Consider the following 16,029-nt stretch of genomic DNA (forward strand, 5'->3'; position numbering starts at 1 on the left):
TTTTTGTGTTTTTGTTATTGTTATTTTTAAACCCCCAAAACGAAGTTGTTTTTTTTGGGGGGGGGGGGGGTATAAAGGAGTCACCAGATGGTTGGTCGGTTGGTCGGTCGGTCAAGACGTCCGTTGCATTTTCCTTGTCCGGAGCATAACTTGAAGACTAATGGTTGGAATTTAATACAACTTCATACAATGGTCAAGCACAATAAGAGGAAGTGCAGAACACAAGAACCATAACTCTATCTAATGTAATTACAGAGTTATTGCCCTTTGTTACTTTTCCTTTTCCGAAGCATAACTTGAAAACTACTGGTTGGAATTCAAAACAACTTCATACAATGGTCAAGCACAATAAGGGGAAGTGCAGTGCACAAGAATCATAACTATCTAAGGTAATTTCAGAGTTCTTAACCTTTGTTACTTTTCCATTGCTTTCTTTTGTCCGGGCCATAACTTGAAGCATAATAGTTGGAATTTAATATAACTTCATACAATGGGCAAACACATTGAGAGGAAGTGCATTTCACAAGAACTATAACTTCATCATTACTCATTATAGAGTTATTGCCCTTTGTTACTTTTCCTTGTCCGGGGCATAACTTGAAAACTACTGCTTGGAATTTAAAACAACTTCATACAATGGTCAAGCACAATAAGTGGAAGTGCAGAACACAAGAACCATGACTCTATCTAATGTAATTACAGAGTTATTGCCCTTTGTTACTTTTCCATTGCTTATTTTTGTCCGGAGCATAACTGTAAGACCAATAGTTGGAATTCAATACAACTTAAGACAATGAACAATCACATCGAGAGGAAGAGCACTGCACAAAAACCGTAACTTCATCTTGACTAATTACAGAGTTATTGCATTTTGTTACTTTTCCTTGTCCGGAGCATAACTTGAAAACTACTAGTTGGAATTCAATACAACTTCATACAATCATCAAGCACATTAAGATGAATTGCAGAACCATAACTCTGTCTAGAGTAATTATTGAGTTACTGCCCTTTGTTACTTTTCCATTGCTTTTTTCTTGTCCAGAGCATAAATTGGAAAGTATTATTTGGAATTCAATACAATTTCATACAATGGTCAAGTATATTGAGAGAAAGTGCAGTGCACAGAACCATAACTCTTTCTTGACTCATTTAAGAGTTTTTGCCCTTTGTTACTTTTTAATGTCCAGTGCATAACTTGAAAAATAATGTTTAAAATTCAATGAAACTTCATACAATGGTCAAGGGCAGTGAGATAACGTGCAGTGCAGAAAAAAGCATAACTCTATTTTGACTCATTACAGTTATTGCCCTTTGTTACTTTTTTGTCCAGTCCATAACTTGAATACTAGTAGCTGTAATTCAATTCAACTTCATACAATGGTCAAGCGAAAAGAGAGAAAGTGCAGTGTACAATAATCATAACTCCATCTTCAGTATTTGTAGAGTTATTGCCCTTTGTTCCGTTTCCTTGTCCGGTGCATAACTTAAAACTAATGTTAGAATTCAATGCAACTTCATACAATGGTCAAGCGCAATGAGAGAAAATGCAGTGCTCAAGAAGAGTAACTCTTTCTGGATTTATTACCGAGTTATTCAATAAAACTTCATTAATGATCAACCATATTGTCAGGAAATGCAACATACAAAAACCACAACTATCTTTAATTGCCCACAACCATAACACCATTTCAATTCTTTAACAAGGTATTCCGTTACTTGTAACTTCCTCATTTCTGAAGCAGTCGTGCGGAGGTTTTAATCACATTTAGTGAGAATTCTAGTTTGTTGTTGTTTTTTTATTCAAATGTTTTGTAGCAATTATATGTATTGTCTTTATTATGACATAGGCGTCACTTGAATGAAAGCATTTTTGTCTTTGAGTAGAATGGTATGAAACAAAATTAATCGCAGCGCTTTCATAAGGAGTATAATTAATATGTTGTTTAATTGTAATTGGCGATCGCATTATACTGTAAACATTGTGAATCATGAAAGGAAACAATTCTCATCTAAAATATAAACTTCAGAACTTATAACAGGCGTAAATTGTTGTTAAAATAATTTTAGTTATTAGTATCTATTTGTAAAATATTGATTAAATGTTATACTATACATGTATAAATATTATTTCAATATATGATAATATCTTTGTAAAAAAAAGAAATCATAAAAACCGCACTTTCGATGTTCAATTCATCAAGAAGGAACCGTAAAAAATAATTTTGTCATTAAAAAAAACTTAAAGAACGTACGACAGATGTTGCTCTTCTTGTTATACCCCAGCAAAATTCGTATGTATTTCAGCCCTGCTAAACATGTAATGACCAGACATATGTAAGAATCGCGTTTTTTATTGTTTTTGTTAGAAGCAAACACTTCGACTGTTTTCAATTCATATGTGAATAGTATTATCGACAATACACTTGCAATACGCAACCAAATTAGCAACATATTTAAAAGCAAGTGCATTAAATATCATTTTTCTTCACATTTAAATTAAACATTCTAAAATCATTGTGTAAATTTGTTCAGATGAAACAGCAGGATAAAGAAGCATTGATTATAATCAAGCACGCGCACGTATTCTTATAGTCTGTGTTCCGACACTCAAATAGGAATTTTTCTTGAATTGATGCACGAACATTCGGAACACCTCGCCGACAAAATAATCCTTACTCGACGTTTCCCGTTTCCTGTTCTCGACATTGGAAACTAAGTGAGTCCTCAATAAAATCATTAAATCCCTCATAAGTATAAAAAGAATCGGAATCAAATATACACAATACAAAAGAAAAGATTAATTAAATTATCAAAAACATATGAACCCGTTAGTTAATTGAAAATTGAGTTAATTAGCTTCAGACTTTCATCACATTTGAGCTAATATAAATATATCAATTATTCATAGATATTTCAGTTAAAATAACTTTTACTTCCTTATGCTTTCATAATATTTGTAAAATATTACTGTGTTCTATATATGCATTATGTTTTTTGAATTAATTAACATGGATTTTTAAAAACAAATATCATACCTACGACATCAACATATTAAAAGAGTCTTGATTCTGGCTCAAAATATTAGAAATATGGAGTATTTTCAAAACCTGCCTTTTTATTTCATATTTTTGGGCATGTTACGTAAAACGAACAGTTTATAGATATGTGCAAAACCTTTAAATAGCTTTGAATGAGATACAGTTTAGCTCAATAATAAGTCCTTAACGAATCTTATGTTTCGTTACATTTACTCTACCCATAATCACATAAAGATTTATGTAAAGTTGCAGAACATGTTTCAGAAAAATGAGATTCTGTAACAAATATTTTCATCAATGACGCCAATTCTATAAAAAATAACGTTTCCTATTCAAAATCAGAAGTGATATTAAATGGTTTATAACTGTAAAAGTGGCGTCAATGTCATTAGCCTAATTATGATAATTGAGCAAACGAAATGTTAAAAATTTTGTTCTTAATCAAGAATGTTGCAAGTCAGTCTGACAGTCGTTGTAGTTATAATTATTTCACAGCAGCTATAATTCAAGAAAAAAAAATAAATTAACTTAATTGTTATATTAAGTGTTAGACGTTGTTAAACAGCCATTACTTTCATAACAAATGTATCCCTACACAGAATTCAACTATGTATATTTGACAAAGGAAGCCATTGACACTACATGAAGCGGAAACCATACAAGTATCATATTGTTTTTCTAGAACGGCTTTATCAATGCTAAATTAAAACCTTAGTTTATAAAAACATGTGCGAACAAATAAATGCTTCAAAATTTGTTAACAAAATAACTCTTTATCTGGGTGAATATTGTCTCTTCTTTCTGTTTTCAGTATAATGTAGAAAGCTTATTGGTGTATTTAACATATAAGTGTTCATGAAAATGAGTCAAAAATACATGAACATATATATAGATTAGTCAACCAATCAATAGATCAATCAATCGATCGATAATTCAGTGTATAATGTACAGGTAAAGAAAATTCGCGTCATGTACATATACGAAAATGCTTTTTGAAATTGCTGTAACACGAGTCCGACTTTACGTCAAACCGAAAACCGAACAGAGTTATGTTTAGTGAAAAAACATTGTTGTTGAGGCCCATTTTGCTAAAAAAAAATGCTTTTAAAATTATTTATATTACTCAAAACACTTCATTTTGGTATCCTGTTAAGGGTTCTACAATGGTACTCATTTGCCTGTCACCTCACCCATCATGCTGCTTTTAAACAACCAGTAAAGCGATCATGGTAATTTAGTGTTTTGTGTAAAATTAAGATATTACTAAGATTACAATTAATTACCTTTATGACAAAATGAATCACATTCAAAGTTATTTATCCGGCCGAAAATTGCAAAAAACAGTTTGACTGCCTGTAAAACTTACTGGAAAAAATGAATATTAGACGAATTTTCATTTTAAAATTACAAACTGAAATCTGGGAATCTTATTAGCATTTCTAAAATAAAATGTAAATGATAGTTCTTGCCATACTAAAATTGAATTTTAAAGATAGTTCTAACCCTGTTTAACCATTCTCCCTCTTACAAAACATTCTACACAGCGTATAGATCTCATTAAATTTTCTCGTGAACATTTTATGTTACATAAGAACTTTCCGAGTAAAGATCACAAATAACATTCCGACCCTGTTAGTTTACTCATGCACATGAAAATACTTTTATACCAACAAAATGCTATCATTTATAAACTTCCTCTTAATACTTTGTTTTGATTAAACTTTATTGTTTATGTTATTCTCTTTAAAATTTAAAATGATATTCAATATATAAAAAATAAACCATTTACATTGTGAGTAAAAATGAACCTGCAACAAAATTATTGAGTAGAACTTTTTTCTATTTGTATGACTTGTGACGTTTAGATTTCGCTTCCGCCTGCCAACTTTTACACAAAAAATGTAGCGGATTGGGTTTTCAGTCACTTTTAGATCTATCTCGAGCTTTAACAATAGTTTTTGTTTTTAAAACCAAGGTCGGCTAACAAAGTTTTAACAGAGTCTTATTTTTTTTCCTTTTTAGCACATTTTTATTTATTTTCCAAGAATATAAAATGTTGCTAAGTAACGACATACTTAAAACAAAGAATACGAATGACGTAATATACGAATCTTTTCAATCTTTCTAGTAATATCGTCACAGAAAACATGTTGTCTCTTGAAGTGGATTGAAGATTTTAAGGCCGCATACCCAACCGTCTACCTATGATATAACCAAGAGTCAGTAAAAAAGTGTTTGTTTTTTTTATTTCATTTACGAATACAAATGTTGTTTCTAATTATTATCACTAATTTAGATATATATTTAGTCAAGTTAATTGTTAATATGTGTTACATTTTAAATATATCATGCTTTGTTTATCCCTGTTAAATTATAACACATTCACAAAATCAGATTAAGTTAAGCGCAGGCGCTGAACAAACAATCGGTATTGATTAAACCCCTGTTGTATGACCCAGTCCACGGAGAAGCGCTTAAAGAATTAAAAGGCATTTTTACAAATCGCATGATTTTTTTAATTAGTTTTCTTATTTTTTATTCTATTTAAGTTCTAAAAATTATCGCCGATGTTCAACTTTTCACACTGTTTCTATTTGACACTTCGTTTGATTCCTTTCTCATTAAGACAACGTATTTTCACTTTTTTTTTACAGAGACAGTGGAATCTGTACCGACGCTTTTCACACTTTATATTCGGATATAAATTCACACAAAATACGTATATCGAAACGCAATATATGTTTAAATAAGTAACATCTGAACAATTTCTATTGACTGCAATATTGATTGAAAAGGTCTGATATTTTCAATATTTTTTACAAATATCTTTAATCCTCATGTTGATGGACGGGGTAACTATTTTCTCATACTTTACATGGAAACTAATATGATGTTTGTTGAACCAAGATCTAATAATGCTGCTTGTACAATTCAAAATTGAATTATTGCATTTTTTCTATAATATAAAAGATAAAATAATTTGTATCTAATGTTCTTAGGATGGTTTGTTCATGGTTTGATTTCATGACGAAAAACAGAGCTTTTACAATAATTTTAGGATTTCCAGTTAGCATGAAAGCTATGTTTTAGCGGATCATAAGTGCCTCTTGTATTTTCTTGACGAACCTAAATCATTAAGAAAACCTTAGCGTATCTTAACGACAGAAAGCAGTACATTTCTTAATCATTATCACTTACAGACAATGTTATTGAACACAAAAACACAATGATTCTAAAGGAAACAACTTAGTTGGTAGAAAAATGTCGTTTTGGAGATGAAAAAGTGAAAATACTATAAATGTCACATGCCACTGACGTTAATCGCCCAATGCTGATAACGTTATCAAATAGTTTTAAAATAACGTTAATAAAGTAAGTTGTTGGAGGCTACATCTCAATAAACACATTGATAAAAGTGCATTAAGCAGTGGGAAAAGATAAAATAAAGTATAAAGGAAATTCAGTCTTTATTGTCCTAATAATTGAGCTAATGTTGCAGACTAATATAGTAAGCTTTCATTGTTGGCGGAACTGGTAAATGCAAGTGATGCCCCCAAGCACTTGCTTAAACAGAACTCAAAATTTAATAATGAAAATTGAGTTTAATTAACATGTTAGTGTTTAACATGTTTGAAAACATGCAGTAATTCTTAATTAGATTTGCTTAAAACGAGAATAAAACATCATCAACAGAATGTTAAGAGTTTAATCAAGTAGTTTTGCAGGAAAAAATGACACTCTGAAGGATAAGAAACACAAAAAATTAGTGTGTTTAGGTAAGTGGATAGAATAAGATTGGTATTATACAGCTCTCTAGCGCTTAAGTTTAAACACTATTTTACACTTAGACATGACAATATTACGTTTACTGTTCACATTCATTCAATTTATATTATCATGTTCAAAAACATCACGATACGCGCGTACTTTTCATAAACTTATACATAATTTTCTTGTCATCATTATTTATATTTAAGTACACTTCTTTTGGAACCAAAGGATACTCATTACAATATTCTGATATATGTGGTTAAACGGTTCAAAATTTTATGTAGTTTCCATCATTAAAGTCTTTCAAAATTAAAGATCCTGTATGTTGTAATTAAGGATGTAACAACATTTAAGGGAACTTTTTAATATGTATATAATCATTCTTCTAAAACAATTTCAAAACATTCAAGAATATGTTAAATGTGTACTGAAAATGTTTATACACATTATAAGTAATCAATAAAATATATGCATGCATTTGTTATTGAAAAATTTGGCTTAGACTTTATCGAATACCTACCTTTATTATAATGAAATGTAAATTCGGTAATGTTTTTACAAATAATTCATTTTGGAACTTACAATATTGATAAACCTTCGTTTGAGCATCATATAAAAAAAATTATATGATATAATACAATGAAAAAATTAAGATACATGATCTTTAAATAAATATTGATATTATTATAAAAATCTCTAGCGCCTCAGTTTAGCAATATGTTATATTAGACATGACGATATTGCCTTTTACTAAATTTCAAAACATCACATTCTACATTCATTAGATCGTGTGATTGACCGAGCCAATTAAATGTTCTAGAAAAACCAACGACACACCTGTAAATAATTCTTCATCATATTTGTAATTATTGAACCGTATCAAATCAAAACAAAGTTCTTTAATTATTCATATTATTTTTTAAATTAATTAAGTACAAATATTAGGTAAGGAAGGCATGCCAAATGCAAGTTATAATACACGGACGTGTTTATATACCTAGACATCTAACGATTTATCTTAAGTTTTTGACTTACGATAATCGTCAGTTTAATCTTAGGTCATTTTCACAAAGCCACTGGTAAGTTAAAACTCTATCTTAAGATATTAATTCACTTAGATAAATATTACGATAAAAACATCCCTAGCAACGTTCATTTGATATTAATGTGCATGCTCTATATTTGTTGCCGGTTTTAAAATCATGTATTAAAGAGCTTGAAATATGTATTGAACACAATCAAGTTACAATAAAAAGAAAAAAAATCAAACTGATATATTTTCTATATTCATTGAAAATAATTGTATATATCTAAAAGATTCAGAAAGAAGGTCTACTACGTTACTAATAAATAAAAAGGTACCACTAGTACATGCTGGCAATGAAATCGAACTCACCAAATGTACAAAACATTAGTTTTCAAGAATTCTATATAGTTCACATATAAACTTTTCATAACCCTCTCCACCATGACGTCATCAAGTCATGACGTCACAAATTTTAATGTTGGAAAAATATACTGTTTGCTTATAATATATTTGTTCTTCCATGTTTTGTTTGTTTTTATTCTGTTTATATAAAAGGTACATGATATTTTACTCTAAAGAGATAAAAAAAAATACACTTACGAACGGGGAAAACCTATCGATAAGTTACATGTACGACAGATTTTACACTGAAGATTTTCTTAAGATATTTTGTGAAAGTGAGATTTCACTTACGATAAAAAATGTCGTAAGTTATTTTGTGAAAATGTCTGCTGTATTATAACATGTAATTATATATTTGTATCAAAATAAAAAATCATGGATAATTCAGTAGAATTAATCATAGAATTATAAGTCGTTTCTCGTTCGTTCATGCAAGTTAACGGTATTCTCGTGTTGTTAGTTCAACAATAAAAGCTTAGGAAGATGAATAGAATTTTATAAATTTAATTCGAAACATCCAGAAAGCCAAATTAGCGTTGCAATTAGGTTTTTTTATTTCGTTTTATATATTTCTCAAACTAAACTTTTTTTTATTCGAAAAAATATTTCTGTGGTTGCTATGCTTTGAAAGCGTTAATCCCTCATGAAAAATGAAAACAAAATTGAAAATCGTAGACTTTCTTGTTTTGATTGTGTTTATTCATGAGGGAAAGAACATAGCATTATTCATGTTCAATAAAGTAACATTTTATTCAATAATCTAAATTTATATAAATATCAGGAAAATTTACCGTGATAATGAAATAAAAGCTATGTCTGTGGAGATTTTATAATAGCATATTGATGTTTGTCAATGTGTATCAGTGAAATATTCTTACACGAAAATTGGCTAATTTAATCGAGAATAGAAGACTTTTGACAATGTTAAAATCAACTGATAAACAACACTGCCAGACTACGGTCAAGCCTAAAAATGCAAACATGTCTTCCGTTTATATAATCCGTTCTTATGTAAAATCAATTACTTACACATATTTATTGTCAGATTCTTGTTGTTTTACATAATTTTAAAGTAACTATTTTACAAACTGTATTTTAGTAGTGCTTCCATGTCTGATTTTCTTGCAATGTTTGGGCTCATCTAAAAGCATGCAGCTTAAATAAATGACGTTTCAAAGAATAATACTTAGATGCTGGACACTCTATTTTATACTCAATAGGCAAATTTTCACAACAACTAAATATATTAATCGAACCACCAAAACTTCGAGAAAAGCTAATTTTACCCTAACGTCTGTTGGGGCAAGTAATATAATTTGTTTTGAAATTAATTACAAGATTTTTTTGAACGAATGATCAATGCACATGTCACACGATGTTTCTTTTTAATTGCAAAGGACAAAATATTCGGCAATAAATTTCAGATTTTTCAAATCTTGTCGAGCCTTTTGGGATTGTTTTTTATTGTCTTTAACATTAATGTATTACAGCTTGGAATAAAAAATCATAAAAAATACGACTTAAGTCCTTATAATGAATTACAGAAGAAATGTATCATTGATTGCACAATTTAAAATGTACTCTGATATAAAAAAAAAGAATCCTAAAGAACATTACAAGCGGGAAAATATAACATGCTGTAGGCTTGGTTTGAATGATCCTGTTCATATAAGGCACTAGGAAGTGTAAGCCAATAGCACTGGCTTAAGCAGAATTAATCATTTCACATGAAATGGTAACATTTGAAATTTAGAAACATTTCAGTGGAAAGGTCTATAATGGACACATTTTCTATCAGTTTTTTAAAATTGATAAAACAATAGAAAATATCGTTCGGATTTTCTGATAAAATGACGCTTTGAAACAACAATTTAGATTTAATTTAAGATTTAGATATTAATTTTAAGTGATTTAGAATGACTATATATTTGATGGATAATAACAATTTTTCCTAGTGATATATAAATAAATGGTATGTCGGATCATCACACTTGTCAACAACTGCCGTATATAATTCCTTTGGGGTTTGTTCTAAATACTATGGTCGTAAAAATTGATTATATCATACGATATGTTTCTTAAGAAATAGAATATTAACATTCATTTTACAGTTTCTTACAGAGCAAAACACGTTCAGTTTAGAGTACTAGTACATGTATATGGTTGTATGTACATTTTGCACTGTAATATCTTTTATTTGTAAGATACTAAACTTCTGGTAAAAAGCATAGCAGTTGAAAAGTGTGCCAGTAATCTGAAATCGAACTGTCCTAGTTGGTATTTTAATTATCATGACTGAGACAAGAAACTCTTATGCGTGATCCGATTGTCTGTTAATGTTTGCAGCTACATATAAATCCGATTTGCATGAGTAATTTAGTCATAGAAATATTGGTTCACGATTGATCATATAATTCGATTATTTACGGATTATATTATATATATATATATATATATATATATATATATATATATATATATATATATATATATATATATATATATATATATATATATATAATATATTCATTGTTAAATAATTGAGATAAACGACAAAAATCAGACTTCAAAACAAATCTATAATATATTTCAATCTTAATTTCATAATGTTTTAAAAGTTGAAATGAACCGTGACCAAATGGGATCTGGTCAATTAACTAAAACAAGTCATGAGTTTTGAAGTCTATAAATTGTATATAAATACATGTTCATGTGACCTTCTAATACAATAAATTTAAGCCATTTTCATAATGAAGTACAACATAACTTTGAATCCAAATAGATAATTAATTTTGGAAATATCATTTGGACAGAAATTGGAGATTGACATGGGCAAAGCACTGAATATGACCGATATTTGGCGATCATGAGTTTGTATCTGTGAACATCTTATTCTAACTCGGATTAAAATAGTTTGAAATTTGCGCATGATAGGTTATTAATTTATATTTTATTGTGAAAGCATTAAATGTTACACATAATTTTGAGTACAAAAAAATGTTAGGACATCCGCCCATATGACTCAGTAGGGGGAGCATCAGGTAAGGAAGCCGCTAGTTCGAGCGAGACAGAGTTACTTCCTACAATTGATCGCGGATACATTGAGTTTTATAGTCATTTGTCTCCTTACGGTTATATAAGAAATTATTTTGTGATAAATTGTCAGTCACTTGCAGTACCGATTAGGTATCAAGGACCGTATATCGTAAACCGAGTTATGACACAAAGGTCTTAAAATCGGCGCGTTAAATCCAAAAGGCAAACAGAAAACTATTTTAAACACTGCAATGCAAGAATAATAAAGTACAATAAGGTTATTTTGATAATGTAATAATTCACCAAAACGTACCCTTTGAGTTAATTGTATGAATGCACTGGCAACATAGTTATATTTCTACAATATATAATATTAGCAATTATTATGATGCACATATTTACATTGTACTGTTTTTGTACTTTTTGTTGTGTTTTTTGTTATTGTTTTTTATTCAAACATTTATAGCAATATTATTTATTGTCTTTATTATGACATAGGCGTCACTTCAATTTCAATTTTATTTACAATAACACTCAGTTTGTATAATGTACAAAAACATGAGCAAATCAAATATGTAAACATATAAAAGAAATTTGAATGAAAACATTTTTTCTTTGAATAGAATGGTGTGAAACAAAATTTAATCGCTGCGCTTTCATAAGGAGTATAATTAAAATGCTGTTTAATTGTAATTGCCAATGGTGTGAAACTATTTGCAAAATAGACATTATTATTATACAATATGAAAGGAAACAGTTCTCATCTTAAATATAAACTTCAGAACATATAACAGAGTGACGTAAATTGTGGTAAAAAAAATTAATTATTAGTATTTATTGGTAAAATGTTAATTAAATGTTATAATATACATGTTTAAATATTATTTCAATATATGGTAATATCTTTGTAAAAATGAAACCGTAAAAAACGTACTTCCGATGTCCTATTCATCAAGAGGGATCCGTCAAAAATTATTTTTGTAAATATTTTTTTTTTACAAAACGTACGATAGATGTTGCTCTATATCCAAGCAATTTTCGTATGTATATCAGCCATGCTAAACTTGTCAAGACCAGACATGTAAGAATCGCGTTTTTTATTGTTTTTGTAAGAAGCAAACGCTTCGACTTTTTTCAATACATATGTGAATAGTATTATCGACAATACACTTGCAATACGCAACCAAATTAGCAACATATTTAAAAAGCAAGAGCATTAAATATCGTTTAAACATTCTAAAATCATTGTGTAAAATAAATTTGTTCAGATAAAACAGCAGCATAAAGAGGCATTGATTATATTCAAGCAATACTCCCTCTTACTAATTCTTATAATCTGTGTTCCGACACTCAAATAGGAATTTTACTTGAATTGATGCACGGACATTCGGAACACCTCACTGACAAAATAATCCTTACTCGACGTTTCCCGAAAGGATATCCTGTTCTCGACATTGGAAACTAAGTGAGTCCTCAATAAAATCATTAAATTCTCTCAAGTATAAAAAGAATCGGATTCAAATATTCACAATACAAAAGAAAAGCTTAATTAAATTATCAAACGTATGAACTCGTTAGTTTATTGAAAATTGAATCAATTAGCTTCAGACTTTCATCACATTCGAGCTATTATAAATATATCAATTATTCATAGATATTTCAGTTTAAAGAAAATTCGCTTCATGTACATATACGAAAATGCTTTTTGAAATTGCTGTAACACGAGTCCGACTTTTAGTCACATTTAGAGTTATTTATTCGGCCGAAAAAAGTCGCAAAAATCAGTTTGACTTCCTGTAAAACTTACTGGAAAAAATGAATATTAGACGAATTTTCATTTTAAAATTACAAACTGAAATCTGGGAATCTTATTAGCATTTCTAAAATAAAATGTAAATGATAGTTCTTGCCATACTAAAATTGAATTTTAAAGATAGTTCTAACCCTGTTTAACCATTCTCCCTCTTACAAAACATTCTACACAGCGTATAGATCTCATTAAATTTTCTCGTGAACATTTTATGTTACATAAGAACTTGCCGAGTAAAGATCACAAATAACATTCCGACCCTGTTAGTTTACTCATGCACATGAAAATACTTTTATACCAACACAATGCTATCATATATAAACTTCCTCTTAATACTTTGTTTTGATTAAACTTTATTGTTTATGTTATTCTCTTTAAAATTTAAAATGATATTCAATATATAAAAAATAAACCATTTACATTGTGAGTAAAATGAACCTGCAACGAAATTATTGAGTAGAACTTTTTTCTATTTGTATGACTTGTGACGTTTAGATTTCGCTTCCGCCTGCCAACTTTTACACAGAAAATGTAGCGGATTGGGTTTTCAGTCACTTTTAGATCTATCTCGAGCTTTAACAAAAGTTTTTGTTTATAAAACCAAGGTCGGCTAACAAAGTTTTAACAGAGTCTTATTTTTTTCCTTTTTATCATAGCTGTTTGCATTAAATTAAAGATAAAAACGTTTATAAATAGATTGTTGATTCTGCACTTTCCGTTATCCTGTTATTATTAATTTTTTGCAATATGTGATTCTTTAAATAATACTGTCATTATTGGATATTATTACAAAATTTATTAAGTCAAACGTAAATGCAAGTAATAGGGATAGGTGAAAGAAATTATCATGTGATGGTTATGCAGGCATTACTAAAATTATTGTTTGAAAACTTAGCGATAGCATTATATGCAAAATTTACCACGTTTATTTCGGTTAAATATCCTTTTTAAAGATATTTCTTGTTCTAGCTGATAAATATCTAACATGCTATACGTAACAAACATTAAAAAACTTATTTTGCACTTTCAGAAGGAAACTTGTATTCGTTTCTGAGGCATGCATCCAAATAACTTATCTTTTGATATCAATTCTTTCAGTTGTCACCAAATGTATGTTAAGCAGTAAAACAACAGTTTTGATTTTTATTTATTTTCCAAGAATATAAAATGTTGCTAAGTAACGACATACTTAAAACAAAGAATACGAATGACGTAATATACAAATCTTTTCAATCTTTCAAGTAATGTCGTCACAGAAAACATGTTGTCTCTTGAAGTGGATTGAATATTTTAAGGCCGCATACCCAACCGTCTACCTATGATATAACCAAGAGTCAGTAAAAAAGTGTTTATTTTTTTTAATTTCATTTACGAATACAAATGTTGTTTCTAATTATTACCACTAATTTAGATACATATTTAGTCAAGTTAATTGTTAATATGTGTTACATTTAAATATATCATGCTTTGTTTATCCCTGTTAAATTATAACACATTCACAAAATCAGATTAAGTTAAGCGCAGGCGCTGAACAAACAATCGGTATTGATTAAACCCCTGTTGTATGACCAAGTCCACGGAGAAGCGCTTAAAGAATTAAAAGGCATTTTTACAAATCGCATGATTTTTTTTAATTAGTTTTCTTATTTTTTATTCTATTTAAGTTCTAAAAATTATCGCCGATATTCAACTTTTCACACTGTTTCTATTTGACACATCGTTTGATTCCTTTCTCATTAAGACAACGTATTTTCACCTTTTTTTACAGAGACAGTGGAATCTGTACCGACGCTTTTCACACTTTATATTCGGATATAAATTCACACAAAATACGTATATCGAACCGCAAGATATGTTTAAATAAGTAACATCTGAACAATTTCTATTGACTGCAATATTGATTGAAAAGGTCTGATATTTTCAATATTTTTTATAAATATCTTTAATCCTCATGTTGATGGACGGGGTAACTATTTTCTCATACTTTACATGGAAACTGATATGATGTTTGTTGAACCAAGATCTAATAAAGCTGCTTGTACAATTCAAAATTGAATTATTGCATTTTTCTATAATATAAAAGATAATATAATTTGTATCTAATGTTCTTAGGATGGTTTGTTCATGATTTGTTTTCATGACAAAAAGCTTTTACAATAATTTGAGGATTTCCAATTAGCATGAAAGCTATGGTTTTAGCGGATCATATGTGCCTCAATGTATTTTCTTGACAAACCTAAATCATATATTAAAATAACCTTAGCGTTTCTTAACGTCAAAAAGAATTATATTTATTTATCATTATCACTAACAGACAATGACATTGAACACAAAAACACCATGATTCTAAAGGAAACAATTTAGTTTGTAGAAGAAAGTCGTTTTTTGGGATTATACTATAAATGTCACATGGCACTGACGTTAATCGCCGCATGTTGTTAACATTATCAAATAAAACAACGTTAATAAAGTAAGTTGTTCGAGGCTCAATTCAATATTCACATTGATAAAAGTGTATTAAGCAGTGGGAAAAATAAAATAAAGTATAAAGTATTTTCATTCTTTATTATCCTAATAATGGAGCTGATGTTACAGACTAATATAGTGAGCATTTTCATTGTTGACGGAAGTGGTAAGTGTAGCTATTGTTGATGCCCCCAAGCCCTTGCTTAAACAGAACACAAAATTTAATAATGAAAATTGAGTTTCATTAACATGTTAGTGTTTAACATGTTTGAAAACATGCAGTAATTCTTAATTAGATTTGCTTAAAACGAGAATAAAACATCATCAAAAGAATGTTAAGAGTTTAATCAAGTAATTTTGCAGAAATAAATGACACTCCAAAGAATGAGAAACACAAAAAATATTGTGTCATAAAAGTGGATTGAAGTAGATTGGTATTATACAGCTCTCTTATAATTGCTATGATAGATAAAGTCATT

Source organism: Ruditapes philippinarum, unplaced genomic scaffold (genome assembly GCF_026571515.1).
Source record: "Ruditapes philippinarum isolate M1 unplaced genomic scaffold, ASM2657151v2 ctg2290_1_1_1_1, whole genome shotgun sequence".
Lineage (NCBI taxonomy): Eukaryota > Metazoa > Mollusca > Bivalvia > Venerida > Veneridae > Ruditapes > Ruditapes philippinarum.